The sequence below is a fragment of the Gasterosteus aculeatus genome, chromosome 15 (assembly GCF_964276395.1).
Source record: "Gasterosteus aculeatus chromosome 15, fGasAcu3.hap1.1, whole genome shotgun sequence".
In the NCBI taxonomy this organism is placed as follows: Eukaryota; Metazoa; Chordata; class Actinopteri; order Perciformes; family Gasterosteidae; genus Gasterosteus; species Gasterosteus aculeatus.
The window spans coordinates 8,947,371-8,963,879 of NC_135703.1; the positions used below are offsets into that span (position 1 = coordinate 8,947,371).

The window sequence follows — 16,509 nt, forward strand, 5'->3', positions numbered from 1 at the left end:
TTGAAACCACTCACTCGTGTTCAATCCCACAGCCAGAGCGTGAAAACAACCCGTTTTAATTACAAACCACGTCGTTGTAGTGGCCCTTAGCTTAGAAAAGATGAACCTGTATCAAATTCTTGTAAAATAGTTCAAAATGAAATGGCAGGACAGTAGAAGGATGAAGTTTAGAGAAAATCTAGCTCAAACTCTGAAAGGGAGGGGGACGAAATACCACTTTGAAAAGGGAAAGGGACGTGTCACCCTCACTCCAAGTGGAAAATGAAACAAATTTCGAGCACACACTCTCATTTTTCTTTGTGACGTTCATGGATTGAAGTCCCATAAACGGAACGAGCCGGGAGCTTTTGCTCGATATTAATTCAACTTGCGTGGAAGAATCTTTGCTTCAATTTGCGCCACCTTTCCAACCCTCGTCCACTCACATCGGTCGAACCGCTCTGTGTGAAATCAAGCCGGCTCTCAGAATCCCTTTTCTCTATAACCAGAATGAACAAATTCCCTGAAAAGTTGTCAGTTTTTTAGAGAGAGAGAGAGAGAGAGATAATCCTTCCGTTGATAGCTGGAGCACCTCGGTCTGAATCGGTCTGTTCGATTGTCTAATATAATGCTCTGCTAAAACGATGTCATCCCAGCTGATCAATGTTACCAGGACGTGTGAAATGCTGACTCAGACCAGCCCCCCCCGAGTGTCCGAGTTTGCTTTAATGAGTGTGCACGTGTGAATACATCGTGCTCTCGTTTGTGCACATCTATAATGTATGAGTTGACACCGCGCGCGGGTGTCTGTGTGCCCCCCCTCCCGTTTGTGTGTTCTTGTCATGATGTGATGATCCAACATATGCGTCACGTGTATGTGAGGTATGTGTATGTGTGTGTATGTGTGTTGGTCGGTGCACAACACCACCCTCCGGGGGACCGTCAGCGTGGGAGTTTTTGAAAGAATAATAGATTTGGGAAGGGAGGGGAGACGAGAGGCTGCGACCACCAATCGATCGCTCGGCCGTTTCTCAAATTAAGGAGGGGATGAGCATGAGGGGAGGATAGATGGGGAGGCACACGGGGAGACGGAAACCCGGGGGAGATTATGAAGTAGGCGGGCATTAGAGAGCGTCTCACTGTGGAAGACGTGGAGGCTGAGGAGGACACGAGCATAGGAAGAGAGAGACAGAGAGAGAGAGAAATGGAGGTGGAGGGAGGGGGATAGATACATGTAGCAGAGAGGTGAGTATAGTGAAAGACAGCCAAAAGCTGACAGGTCCAATTAAGTGTCATCCCAGTAGACGCCAGCCGTCCTCACCCTCTCCTGCCAGGGGTACGCCGCCTCAGCTTCCAAGGACAAACTGCTCGTCACGTGGTGCAACGTGCACGCAAAACCTCATCAGAGCGCGGAGAACACACAAATGACATCTTAACAGTTTTGCCACATAAATGGAAACCGTGGACATCTGCGATCAGGCTTCACCCGAGGGGCTCGGCCTGTGGAGGACCGGTCGGGGACCAATCGGTGCCAAAGAAGGCTGGCGCCAGCAGCTACCGGTCCCCCGGTGCAGCTCTGTGCCAGGGGCTAACCCACTCATCTCTGCTCTGCTCTGCCCACCCACCAGCTGCTACCCAGGGGCGGCACACACACTGAACCCGCAGTGAGCTAGACATCACACGCGTGTCAAGTCTGCATGAAAAGAAGACACATTCCCTCACGTATAGGCGTATCCAAGCACACACACACACACACACATAGAAAAGCCTGGTTAGTCTCGAGTGGCTTTGGACTACGGCAGAGCAGAGTGACTGAATGACAGGCCGCGGCACTAGGGTGGGATTAGAGAGATGCTTCATATTGACATAGAGAACAAATCAACATACTCTAATAATTCCCTTTCACATTCTGCGGGAGTGTGAGAGGAAACAGCGAATGGAAGGGAATAATAGAGGTCGAGGCAGACGGGTCCCCTGTGAGTGCTTGTGCCCCCCGGACAGCACAGCCCATGCTCTCACACGCACACACACACACAAATATGTTATTGCACACGTTTGTGCAAATGAAAGTGCACGTACACACCCAGCACATTTGCTCAGAATGGAAACAAGTGATCCTTTTGACTGCAGGCGCTGCGGCTGGAGCACAATAGAAACACAGAGGGCACGTATGAAAGGGAGGAGGAGAGGAAGAAAGGAGGCAGAAAGAGAGGTTGGGGATGGAGGATGCAGAGGGGAGGGGGAAAAAGAATAAGAATGTCAAATTGTGAAAAAAAGATATAACAAAGATACCTTGTTATAAATATTCTTTAGATTTAATCCGGGCCGGATGCAAACAACGCACTGGCCCAGCCTCAACAGGGAGCTGCTTGTTGAGTGTGTGTGTGTGTGTGGGAAGGATCTGAAGGATTGGTTGCCAGGGAGATTCTGACATATCGGGCCCCACTCCTTGCTGCCCTCAGCTTAGCCTCTACCAGTCAGAGAAAACGCTTTACGGCTCGGCTAATTCTCGTTCCCTCTCGCCTCCGCCTCTTCCTCTTGTCATTGCCTCGATTTGTCCGCGTCACAGTTGTAGAATTTCTATTTGTAATTCGTACATCTCATTGTACCAATCATAATGTACCGATCATAATGTACCGATCATAATGACTTCCCTAATCGTACGTGCAACCTGTACCTTTAGAGCTGAAAGACTGCATGTACTCCCATTTTCTTGTCCCTTTTCTTCTTGCCTATACCCCCGTCCTCACTTTGTCTTCCTCACTCGTATGCATCCATCCTCACTTTTCACTCTCTCTTAGGTAGGCTGATGTGGTCGGGGCCGGTTGTTCGCATCTGGTGACAGCCAAACAGGGCTTGTAATTAGTGTGGAATTCTAATGAGCTTATCAGGTCAAAAGCAGCTTAGTCCTCGAGGACCCTAGCAGGGTGGAAATTAGCCCCGCTCCCTCCTAGACAAAACACACACACACACACACACACACACACACACACCCGCATGCACATTACACAATAACCCATTGTGCATACCGATGATACAAGCTCGATTCATTAGCAAACACTCGCTGACAAATTCCACCTCACCCTCTCCTCTCATGGACGGATTAGCCCACTTTACAAAAAAAAGCAAAGTATTAATGTGAGTGGCAACAACTACGAAAAAGCCCACAGCAGTAATATGTAAGGCTGTCAACGTGCTGAATAAACAAGTAGCTGGAGGGGGGGGTTATCTGCAGAGAGCATAACAGACCGAGACAAATTAACAAGCACGCGCATAAACACACATACGGGCGGTAAATATATACAGAAATATAAAAGATATTTTCCGCTTCCTCTGTTGGAAAGTAGTGCCAGGTTAAAAGCTGAACACATCACAGTCCGGCGCGCTGGAGCGGACGGGCTGAGGCAGCCACACGGCACCTATCTCCATTAAACATCTCCACAGCCAGTTCTGCAGCGATAGACAGCAAGCCGACAGGGAAGAGACGAGGTAACTTGATGAAGTACAGCTGTACCAACACGGCGATACTCGAGAATTTTAATAGCACTTGTCAGTCGTCAAATATATTTTTTTAAAGAATGCGGATGGTTGAATGAACTCTTTGGGCATAGACTGAATGGTCAAAGTCCAATTGAAATTGTATTTATTAATGTTTTTTCTCTGATACAGCATGCATATCTGCAATTTAGATCCCTCATCCTGTGTTCTACTTTGAGGACATAATTAAGTAGGAATTTATATTTTTACGCTGGAGCTGCATAAGTTTCATTAATTGGAAGAATGCCGCCTCTGTGTTTGTTTACAGGAGACCTTATTAGAGACAATACAATCACGCATTAGAGCCGTACAGTCGAGTTGTGTCATTCATCGTGACTCGACTGCATGAGAATGACGGGGAACAACTTTACTATCGGAAACTCTCTGGTTCAGACATGTTTGTTTACAAGAAATAAATGCTTACGAACTTGTTAAAGTTACAATAAAATCACATGCCTTGTTACGTTGACATGTTTAATACGATAATCCCCATGTACTGGTTGGATATAGCGGCAGAGCAGACTGTCACATTGAGCCAGAGAGCAGCTTGCTACAACAAAAAACCCACTATATTGTGCGCTTATACTCTATGTGGGTATTTAAACACAACTATAAATAGGCACTAAAAGCATTTTCTAATGAAAGCACGGGTATTTGTTTTGCTTTTGCCCCTAGTGTCGTGGGTTTAATGTCACAACACACTGTACAGCACCAGATGCACTGTTATTAAAAAAATGCTTAGACTTTTGTTACAAATTCCTCTCTCTTTGAATCTCAGACCTATGGATTGTTGTAGCAGTGGAAAAAAGATAGTTATGATGAGTTTGTTTGGTTTAAATAAAATGTGCTGACTGATGATCAGCAAGGTTAAATGACGTGTTCTCCCTGCCCATGGTGTGGTTGCCATGCCAATCAAACACGTGAACACGTGAAGTCGTGACGTGAACATTTGAGGTAAGCTTTGCTAAATAAAGAGACAAAGCCAAATTCTCATAAAAGGCTTTGATTCAAAGAATATAGTTTTAAACTGCTTTTCTGCTGTAACACCAAAAATTAATCAAAACTTTTTTTAATCTAGTAAAGTTGTCAAAGTATGATTTAAGTCATTCTGATGATTATTGAGATGATTAATAAATAATCAGCCCTTCTATATTTATTTAGGTGCAATGCCCACATCGAACCATGGAATCTGGTTTCAATACAAACACTGGCCTAAGCTTTCAATAACGCACCAGAGAGGACCCGACATATAGACTGAGCGCCAGAGGAGGAGAAAAAGAGCAAGAGCAGCAGTCCTCCAAGGTGAGCGCCTTAGAAAGCCACGGACAGACGCTGGCCGTGGACCCTGAGGGTTAATGAAGCAGTCCTTCCCCATTATGTCTGCCTGCATCCAGCACAGCACAAGGTAGAGGCAAGCAGACAATCCTTCATTTAGTCCGTCGTCACAAAAACGCATCCTGCACACAACTCGTCCCTCACAACGCACACTGTAAACCACACCGGCCTCGCTACGGGACAAAGGCACAAATCTGCGCTCACTTCTGGGTAATAAAAAGAACTTCTCATGCAGCAGCAGAAAAAGGAACAGATTCCGGTAACAGTACAAAGTGAAAAACATCCGTATTAATGAAGAGGAGGATGTAAATATACAAAATCATGTTGCTGCTACATGATATAATTACTTAATGTCAAGTGAATTACAGACAAAAAGTGCAAAATTACCAGTTTAATTTGAAGTCAGACAAAGACAGGCCTCTCAACTGTCAGTTAGCTCGTTAGCATGTTAGCTTGTTGTGGCTGCTAGTGTTACCACCAGTGGCTCGACAGAATTTGCAATAAATCGTTTTCTGATCCAATTCACGTCGAATTTTCCAAAACCAAAAAACCCCCAAACAGACGCAGCTCCTCTCTTGGGCACAAGTTGTGTTGGTCTCTGGTCTCTCGTTGTTCCTCCTGTATCGCTCTTTTCTGTTGTTGCAGCACTAGAGTTAACGTTACTTCTTGTTGTGAGCTGTACCCAGCATGCAGTTCGGCGGCGTCATTTCTCTAAATGTACAATTATTAGTGTTACAAGTTGTTTATGTGTCACAAGCTGTTGTGTCGTATTGTTTCACCCCGTTAAAGAGTGTTTGTTGTGGGTTATTCATCGTTGTTATAAAGTCATAACCATGACTCAATCTAAAAACACTTAGACAAGTAACTCCGGCCGCTTGGCGCCACGTGATGGCGTGTAAGGAAAAATGTGCCGCCTGCCGAAGAGCAACGTCAGTTGTCATAGCGGAACACCGGTATAAACGATACCGATACTTACATACAGCAAATCTAAGTAAGGACAATTACCGCAAATTGGCAGTTTAGTAAATTTCCAACTTAATTGTAAGACTCATTTAGAGGTGTTTTGATGACATGTTAAAAGCCCCATGGACTGACCTCATGTGTGAGGTGAATAGACACAATCACGCACCATGTACCATGAAGGAGTGAATGCAGTTGCCACGGTACTGTGTAATAAATCAACTACACAAAGATAAGGGTGGGGAGAGGGGAAGGGTTCTGCGTTTGCATTTCCAGAATGCAATGTATGTAAATCTGTTTTTTCATGTTTTTGGAATGCGCAGTGTGTTACAGTGTTTTGGTTGTCAAATTGCTGGTGTGTTTTAGATTCTGCTTTGGTTGCGTTTAGCTCAAATTCTGTGGCCCACCATCCTGAAATGCGAAAAAAAAAATTGACATCTGCTAAACGGAGTTGGCGGATTCCTTTAGAGACTCCCTGCAGCCTACAGCTACACAGACACCGCTCAGGTTATGAGAGTCTGAGACAAGTGGATAATGCCTAAATGCTGCTCCTCCCTTGGGAAGGTTTCTGCCGGGCCTCACACATTGTATCTCGTAACGGTTCCGCTAATATCTATATTGTATAACACAAATGGTTGTCAGGTCTCATTTCCCTCTGTTTGCGCCGTGAAATGGGCCTGATAAATTGCATTTCTTGTGAAGTGACAGCACTCTTCCCTTAACAGGTCTGATCCAGTTTGTTTTATCTCTCACACCTATGCACCAGGCCGAGGGGGGGGGGGCTTCTTTGTCGTATTGTGTTTGATTTATGTCCACGCAGGCATACTCATATGTTCATCTGAGGTTTGTTATGTCACCGCTTTGATTTCCTCCCTGAACCCATTCCCGATACAAACCGGTCTAATTCCGTACAAATCGGTCTTCATCACAATCGTGTAGGCACCAAACATCCGTCAGCATTTCGCATCCCGCCTCCTGTGGAGATACAGGGAGGTAAAGTGACAAGCAGGCGCACAGATTGAGTCCGTCTGTCTCTCCTGATGCAAACTGTGTTCAAAAGGCTAAATTCTCAATCACACAACCGCACAAAGGGAGCTTTTTTTTCCATTTTGATCCAAACGCGCCTGAGGTGATAACAAATTAAATAACTTGTTGATTTGCTAGTTACAGATCTGCAGCCGATTCGTCAGTCCTCATGTTTCTCATTGTTTTCTTTCTGAAATCCACTAAACCTAAGACACATTTAAAGATCGAATAAGCCCAATCTCCATTCTGACATCAAGCCCCATGTCCTGCCCCCTGTCTGTCATTTCATAGCCCCGTGTGGAACACACCCGAGATTTTAATCTTTAATGCGGCTAATGTCAAACAGGGAGAGTAGAGAGCGAGAGAGGGAGAGTAGAGAGCGAGAGAGGGAGAGTAGAGAGAGAGAGAGAGAGAGAGGGAGAGAGAGAGGGAGAGAGAGAGAGAGAGAGATGACAGCAGAGGAGACAAAGGCGAGAGAAATCAACAGTGATATTCTTGGACTGGATGTGAGGCGGTAAGTATGAGAGGCTGGGGGGAGGAGGGAAATGTCACAGCCAATCTCTAAGGAAGGGCCTTCCGGGAACTATAGTTAGATAAATTATTTAAAGGCTTTCATTTAAAAATGTCCCAAAAACTGTGCTGCGATGATTTGCGCCGGGGCTGGGGAAAGGTCAGCCGTGTGTTGGGAGTGCTTCATTAACCTCCCACCACCTCCCTACCTCAATTATTTCTGTCAAAGAGCACCTGAGGGGGGGAGGGGAGGTGGGGAGCGGAGGGGGAGATAGGGAGGGAGCGGGGCTGCTGTGGTCGGGCTGATACCACTCTGCTGCGTTTCGGCTTATCTCGGAACCTGGTGGCGGTCCATTCCAGGTGCGATGTTTGGTGTGACTTCGGCGTTGCAAAATCCTCAGAGATTTGTGGAAAGGCTGGAAGAACCATGTGCGCTCGTAAGACTGTGTGTGTGTGTGTGTGTGTGTGTGTGTGTGTGTGTGTGTGTGTGTGTGTGTGTGTGTGAAGAAACGGGTGGGGAGACAGCTGGCTGGTGCACAGGCCTCGGGAGCGTTAAATGCTTTGATCTGGTAAAATGTTTTCAACAACCGTGGAACCATCAGAGGTGCTAGGAAGTCTGATTTCTCCGACACTTGTACATGCACGCACACACACAAATACGCACACTTACACAAAGTTACTTTTTCACTGCTCTAAATAGTGTGCAGCAGCAGGTTGAAACTTTTCACCTCATTCTCACTTCATCACTTTGCTCGTCTTTCTCGCTTTGCTCTCTAAATATTCCATGTGACAAAAAAAAAACCTTTCTTCGGGAATGATTTGTTGGTTTTCAGAGTGTGTGTGTGTGCACACACCCTCCCTACGCCCCGTAAAGATACATGCTAATGTTTTTAAATTTGATTTCTTCTCCAATACGTTTATCTAAATTGGCTGCTTATAACCTTATTGTCTGATTGAAATGAGGCAGAATTATCCAACGGGACTCAGTATGAGTACAAGACTTTAGGAGCATTAGTGATGTAGACAGGTGATCTGAGCTAATACCTACAAGTAAGATCTCAGACTAGCTTTTGGGTCCCTGAAGTATACATGTACTTATGTGACAAAATCAACCCAAGCAAATCTATTTATTTAATACTCACATCATCCATCATGCGTCTGCTATTCCCTATGGTGTAACAACCAGCCATGCAAGATTCAGGCTCATGTAGAGTCAAGCCGTTTTGGCTTCTCAAGGAGAGCAAAATATCTCAGCGGTCTTAGATTGGAAGAACAGACCAAACAAAATGACCGAAAGGCCCAATCAACAACATCCATAAGCCCAAATCAAGGCAAAACGGTAATGAGAAAAGAAATGTCACACATAAACGGTCTTTGTGTTGGCTTATTATACAGTACAATAATGAATATACATTAAGAAGTCTTGAAAATATTATTCTTTTTATGTTAAAACCTTAAAGAATACCCCAAAATGTCGAATCCTAAATCCCTGCATTCAGTAAAGTAAGTAAATTATTGCAGTGCTTATGTATGGGGTTGACTTTACGTAAACGTTAACACATGAATTTGCTCTATTGACCTATTGGAAGTGGATCATGGGATCATGTTAGATGTGTCACACAAACCCTGACTAATTCCAAACGAGCATTTTTATTCACGGTACGAAACAGAAGTGGAAGTACTAACATGTTCCCACAAATGAATGGTCTTTACTTACTGTGCAGTTAAGTATTGACTAGATTTCCAAGTTAACAGCATGACATATTTCACCAGGATTTAAGAATCAGTTTGACCGCGCTGCTCTCCAGTGTGACCCATGCGTCGAAGTTTATGTGAACACACCGCTAGGCGAAAAATGTCAAACCCTAAATATGTTTCATCATCCGAGTTCAACCTCTCGCTTTTACGCTCTTTGTCTGACTTGTTACTCCGATCCCGTCCCAGTGAGGCAACAGTACACAAACTGTCAGGCTGTTCCTCTAATGCCTGATTCCTAGGCACCTAGCAAAGTACAGGAGAGAAGGAAAGGAGTGTAGACAGGAGAGAAGACATCTGAGCTTGCCAACCTTCCCTGAATTCTGCAAGTTGAACATGCAGCATTTCCTAACGACTGTGAACACAGGAAACTGAAAGCAATGCAGAGAGAGGCGCTTGCACACAATCCAATCTGCGCCACATCTCAAAGGGCATGTCAGTTGGAAAGAAAGAAAGAGCAGCAATGTGACCCGCTGATTGGCAAAGGCTCTTCAGTACTGTGTCGTTCATGTGAGCTGAGATTTTGTATTGGTCGTAATCAGGTGCATTCAGCTTAATGTCTTAATGTGGGCCGTTACATCAGAGAGGTGAGTAATCAGGCTGACGGATGATGGAGAGAGGTGTCACACAGTGTCAATCCTGCAGGGCTGCAACCTGTCTCTCAAGGAACCTCAGCTCTAGCAACACAGCAGACATGCACAACACGATGCACGGATAGCACTTTTTTTCTATTTCTATTATATATATTTCTATTTATGTTCTTCTATTTGATAAATTGAACAGGTTACATTTCCTGCACTGTGTTTATTTATCTTTATCTATTTATATTTGTCTTATTTTCCAATGTTATGCACCACCCGACATGTCAAATTCCTTCTATGTCCAACATACTTTGGCAATAAATGTTCCTGATTCCTGTCCAAACACAGCAACACAAACCAGACCACGAGCAAGCGTCAGGTACAGACATGTGCGCGCCTCGGCGTGTGTTACATGCGCATGCTGCATGCATGCTAACCCAGCAATACACATCTCCCAGGGAGTCAGAGTGATGGATGACTCGGTTCGGTGATAGGCCTCTGCTGATGAGGTTTGGGAAAATGGAAACCCATCTTGGATGTATTTGGGTCAATTTCACGTCCACGGCCGTTGCTTGGTCATGGCTATTTCTAGCAGAAGCGTTGGCGGTAATTAATGGATGATAATGGACACATTTAATTGGCTGTAATCTATCTGATGAAGTGAGGAGCCTCTATTCTTTTGAGGACAAAGGCCCATTGGGAGGAAGGAAGAATCGAGCTTCATCTGTAATGCTGCAGTCGTGCAGTATAGAGTGGGCTGTATATCAGCATAATATAATAATGCAACTCTGTGAGGCGAAAAACAATTAACCCACACAATGCATTTCAGACAATGTAAATATGCGTCACTCACAATTACCACAAGTGCAGCCTCCTGCACGGACCAATTGTATGAGACATTCCAGGATATTTCTTTTTTTTTAAAGTGGTAACGATAAACTTCAATAAATCAGTTCAAACATGCAACGCACTGTGTGTGCTCTCGGGCGCTTGGTTCTGCCCGAGAGATCGCTATAGAATCTAGATCCTCCATTTGATAGAGAAAGAGAAAATGCAGTGTGCCGAGCACTCGTCCCAGAAGAGGCGCCGGAACACTTATTTGCATTGAAATGAACCGTCACTGACATTTGTGTGTGTGTGTGTGTGTGTGTGAGTGAGTGGACGAGGGTGTGTGTTGTAACGATAGCACGCTCTTGTGCGTTTTGTCAAGGGGGGCGTTGAGTGTCGACCTGCATGGATCACTAGTGATGGGGTGACTCGTCAATCTCGCCGCCACCACCACCTCCACCCCCACCACCACCCGCTCTCCAGCCTCGGGGGGAGCCCGTGTACATCGTGTGGGTTTTTCTGTCCATTCCCGACGCTGCCGCAGTGCTTTCGCTGATCCCCGGGGTGATCTATTGGTGCTGGGAAGCGGAGTTTATTTAATGCCATTGTAAATCGGCATGACATTAGAAAATGTGTTTTAGAATCTGTCAGATAATTCACCTTGTAAGGGGACCTGCAGTGTGCAAAATTAACTTTAGTCACATATCAGGGAGACGTAACACCCTGTTGTAGTCATGTCTTTATGTTCGAGAGGCGTATAGCATTTGACAAGCAACGGCACTACAAACATTCAGGTGATTCTCATGGCTACGCATACCAACATTATGTTGGTATAATTAGGAAAATGAAAAAATGAAATTATACTAATGCTAAACTCAAAAAAACATATTCCTATTATTGCACACAAGTAAATAAATTGGTGCAGACCGACCCAGACAGCTCCATTAACCAAAGAGCGCTTTTTGAGGTAAATCTATGCCGTAATTACTGAAATGGCCTTCATATTTAGCCATAATAACATGGAATGACTCATACATGTTGTCCGAGAGGCTCTGAAGTTTTGCCATGGCTCTCTTATTGTACTGAACTATAAGCAGGAGTCATTCTTCATAATCATCCCCGGACTGATGCTGTCCTTCTTTCCTTGGTGACATCTGCAACTATCCAACAACACAGAACTACAGAGCTGTTGGTTAGAGCTCATTGCAAAATGTTAGGACAACATCATTCACATATTAGGTAACCTTTGCATGGATGCAAGGCAGTATGGATATATCTGTGTGTTTGAGTAAACAAGTTTCAGTGTGAGTCCAGGCTGACTTACAGATTGAAAGGCCATTTCGTTACCACTCCATTATCCTGTCTGAATGCCTCCTTGTTAGCTGTATTCTGTGGGAGGTGTTGATTGTCCCGGAATAAATGCAGCAGAAAGACATTCTCAGTTAGGACCGAGGCCAGATTTTCAAGAGCACATTTGGTATAGATTTTTTTTTTTGTCCTGTTCACAAAGGCTCAGTTTGCCTCACTTGAATCTCCAACCACGATAACAGCGATTTGCCCGGCTGACACCGGATACAGTTGAAATGCACAACAGCGTTTGAGATGTGGGCAGCAATTCAGAGGTTTGGAGCCAGGCTAAGTTGAGTCGCCCTGTGCAAAGCATTATCTATGGATCACAGCACGTCTCCACCGAGTGCTCTTTATAGGTAATCAATAGGTGAGCTGGCTCATGATGGCTCTCACTCATTACAACTCTTTAATAAAAGCCCACCCTGCGGTGACTGCTGCTTTGGGTGGTGTACACACACACACACACACACACATATGCACACACCCTTATGGGAAACCAAATCTCTGTTTACACACACAGAAAAAACACAACTCACAAACAGGGAGCACAGCATCGTTTGCAAGCAGGCCGCTCAATCCCAATCATTTATGGCTGTTGTAATGACACCTCTCATTTATACCCCTGAAACTATCCTGAGATATCCTGTCTGTGAGGACTTTGAAGTATCCGTGTCCTAATCCATATGCACAACAGCTTAATGACGGGTTGCCGGGTTGAAAATATCAGCAGACCGCCAAGTAAAGGCGGCACGCGCGCTCTGAAACGCTACAATCATTGCGACGGAGCTGGTATCTATCAGCAGCTTAACGACCACTCTCACGCTGCAAGTGTCTTTCTTGGAGTTAAGAGGGTTGGGCTGCACATTGTGCAGTGTCGCATAACCTTCAGCATCCTACAGTATTGCTTGTTTCTGTTTCCAGTGACTCCAAAGCAGCTGTTTGCTTGATCTCTCCGCACATATGGAGTCAGGTGATGAAAGCCTTCTTTTCAGTATTTCAAGTGGGGGGGGGGTGGTTGGTGTGGGGGGGAGAGGTGTCCTTGTGGGGGGGGGGGGGGGGTGTCATACTGCCCGGGTCAGAACCACCCACCAGCTCACCCTCTTATGTTCAGGGAATGCAGAGACAGAAATAGAAAAGGGAGCAGGGTTCTGTCACATACCTCCGGACTCTACGAGCATAGAAATGTAAGCTTGGATTACACTGTAGCATCTGCTTGAATATGGAAAAATACACATTCAATGGAACCGGGGTGAAAAACACAGCCAGCATTCACCATCTAGTAAACACCAACAAACAAATATTTACTGGGGCTTTGTGATAAATAGCCACAGGATTCTGACATCAACTTTAAACACTAGCACAGTACATAATCAACCATGGTGGACCGCTGGACAGACGGCCATGGGCCTCGCTGTCCAGAAAGCATTGTGTGATGATCTGAGCATCCTTAAGGTGTGAGCTGTAGATGACCTTTCCCTGCCCAGAATAGCGGCGCCGTGAGGAACAAAAGCAGTGATGACAAACACAGGGGAGCAGACGCCACCCCTCAGGGGCCACCGCACATGCTCGGAACACAGGCTCAACAAATGCTGAGGTTTATGCCTCCACCTGCCACCGTAGACGTGGCACGTTTGCATGCAACTCCCGGAAAAACAAGCACTGGCGCCGTCACGCAAGTGCTGCGCCCATCCTGCGATTCTGCCTCAGGTAAACGCTGTTACTTCTGTCAGCACTTTGGCAGCAGTTTGCACGCTTAGCGCAGATAGCGCTGTTCGCCGCCAGCTCGGCTGTCGCCATCTGTTGTGATCCATCAATGGAAAGGCTCGTACACAGCACCTTCAAAGATCCCTAATAAACACGTCTTATCTTGTTTGCTTAATCGATACAAAGAAAAAGGTGCTGGAGCAACACATTGTGGTTGCCAGACAACCAATTTAGACTCCACAACGTGACAAGATACATGACGTGACCTTGCTTTTACCGAGCCGCAGTCACGTTAGACCAGTGAGAAGAGCAGAGACAAACCAAGACCAGAACATCGTGATATTTCGTAGGATCCTCTTATAGAAAGACAAACAAACCTATGTCAATCACACTAGAACTCATCCACACATATCAACCCACTCACCACCGCCCTCTGCACATCCTCGCGAGGGACAAGCATTTTGACGGCGAACAGAACTCAAATCCTTCTCACAGAGAGTGTTTCATATTTCAGCATTTGTGTTTTTTTTTCTTAGAGAAGCAGCAGGGTGGAGTATGTGGCCGGGTTGGTCTGCATCCCGAGGATGTCTGCAGCCACTACTGTTTCTCCTACACATGACAAAAAGGGAAAAGGCGGGTCTGGCCTCGGAGCATTCTGGTCCATGAAGCCACGACGTGGGACTGATTCCAACACCAGGCGGAGGCAGGGACATCGGCGCGCCTCTCGTCCAGGGAGAGCAATCTTCCCGCTGCCTCTGTGCCTAAACTGGGTTGTGTAGCGTATGAAGGAGGGAGAGCCCGGGATGTGCGCCTCTCCGGCCACACCGGGCTAAATATTGGATGTGAGGAGGTGGTGGAGAGCAGCTGAAGTGAGAGCAGGAGGCTCCTGGGTGCTTCTCCTTGGGGACTGTGTAATGTGTGTCCCAGGCGTGCAGCGGTCGACGGGGGTCGAGACATTACAAGAGTCTCCACTGTCCACCGGGTGAATTATTCATCTCGCTGAGGTCCACACCAGAGCAGCATTATGGGTGGCATGCAGAGGAGAACAAAGAGACCACGGCTTTTAGCACATAGGATCCATGCATGGCTACAGTTATGTGGGAGAGAAATAAAAGGATAGAAGGAGAAAGATGGCAAAGGAGGAGGGTTGGAGGCACAAAATGGATGATGGGAGATGATAAAAAAACTTTGTGTCGTTGTTGGAGGTTAGATGAATTTAATTAGGTAGCTGCTGCCTCGTGTCATTGTCAAAAGAAGAAAAATCAAAAGAATTGGAAAGAAAGGGATTACCCACCATGCATAGAAGGCATCTGATATCAGTGACGCTGCAGTGTTTTGTTAATGTTACCACGCACATTTGTTTCTTTGTGTTTATTATTCCCACAATGGAAACAGGTTGTTGTTCCAAACAGACACAAACAAAGAACGCGCTGTAATTGAATGAATAAAGGGCTGTAACATCTTTGACAATCTGCATCAACAGGGATATTTTTTTATGCCGTCAGAGCACGGAACTGCATGTCACAAAGCACCTTATTTAAACAAAGAAAATACATTCAGACTGTTTGTACAACATAAAAACGATATAACTAGACGCAAATGTTTTTTAAAAACACAGTCACGACATAATCCGTTCACAGTCCAGTTGAAGAGCTGCAGTCCTAACGTAACAATGCAATATCTGTTATGCAGTTTTGAGGTCATCGGCAACACGGCAGGCTTGGAGAGACCTTAAGGACCTATAGAATTTGATCTCGGCATATTCTACATTCCCTGTAGTGGTGTGAAGTGGACATGTTTATATATTCTATTGACTTTGAAGGGCATGGCCGGTGCGTGCATGCCTGTGTGCCAGCACACATCCTGAGAGTAAATAAGGCAGTACTATGGGGATTTTCTCAACGTTGGTGTAGGAGTGACGGTGCAGCCTTTAAAGTGGGGTCCTATGCCGAAGCAGCTGGTGTGCTACCAATATTATTTACAGATGCAGCTGCAATTAATTGATTATGCAAACAATGTGCAATGTGTATTCTAAATTATAATACTGAGCACTGCCAGTAGCCTAATTAAATATTAATCTGTTCCTCATTAAATTAATTTCAAACATTAGCAATGTTGCGGGGATGAAAAGCGTAAGTGCTTGAAGCAAGTTCTTTGCAGATAAAAATACAAGTGACTGCAGTCATTTCTGAACACATTGTCATCTAGCAGCTCGCATGCAAAAACAGTTGCGAACTGCATTTGTTTGGATGTTACTGGTTTTGGAGCTGAATAGAATCCCGGTGTGTTCAGTCATATATTTCAGAGACTTGCCGTGTTTGCGCACAAAATAGCTTACAACTTGGCTCTTAAGTTATTTTTTAATAAGTGTGGAAATATATGAAGCTTGAAGGCCGTAGTTCACCACTGTTTTTAAGAATTTTTGTTAAATATTTAATATTTTTCAGGATAAGACTCAAACCAGGTAAGCAGTGAGAGAAAAAAGAAATATATAAAAAGTAATCGGATTTAGTACAGCTTTAAGTTACAATAAGACTGAATAGCCATGGTATTGTATCTCATGTGCACTGATCTCATAGGCAACGAAGCAAGCGGCTCATATTATCAAATATGAAGCATACTTAGGTACTGAAGCAAGAGTGAGAATTTATTAATGAAAAAACGGCAGTTTAGTGCTATTATTGCACCACTTAATTAAGTTTCAAAAGTAAAAGGAAAGAAATAGCAATAAAAAAAAAAAAACTCTTCTGTGATACTCCCTTGGCTGAATATGGCCACACATCCAGCTCTGATCATTTGTTTGGTCAACATGACCTCTTAACTTCCATAAAAATAAATGTCTGTAGTTTTGCTGATAAAACACTAACCACAATTCAACATAACACACAATTTTTTAAGTGCATTTAAAACGGACAAGCATGACTATGAACAAATAGTTACACAT

At 44.9% G+C, this 16,509-nt stretch overlaps 1 protein-coding gene and 1 long non-coding RNA gene across 3 annotated transcripts in view; one reads left to right on the top strand and one right to left on the bottom strand.

The window, feature by feature from the left end:
* pacrg (PARK2 co-regulated) overlaps positions 1-16,509 on the bottom strand; it is a 108,758-nt gene that overhangs the window by 21,919 nt on the left and 70,330 nt on the right. The gene's annotated exons all lie outside the window — the stretch shown is intronic.
* Positions 13,436-15,035, top strand: LOC144388443 (uncharacterized). Its single transcript, XR_013452836.1, has 2 exons — positions 13,436-13,568; positions 14,102-15,035. It is a non-coding gene; the product is annotated as an uncharacterized LOC144388443 (long non-coding RNA).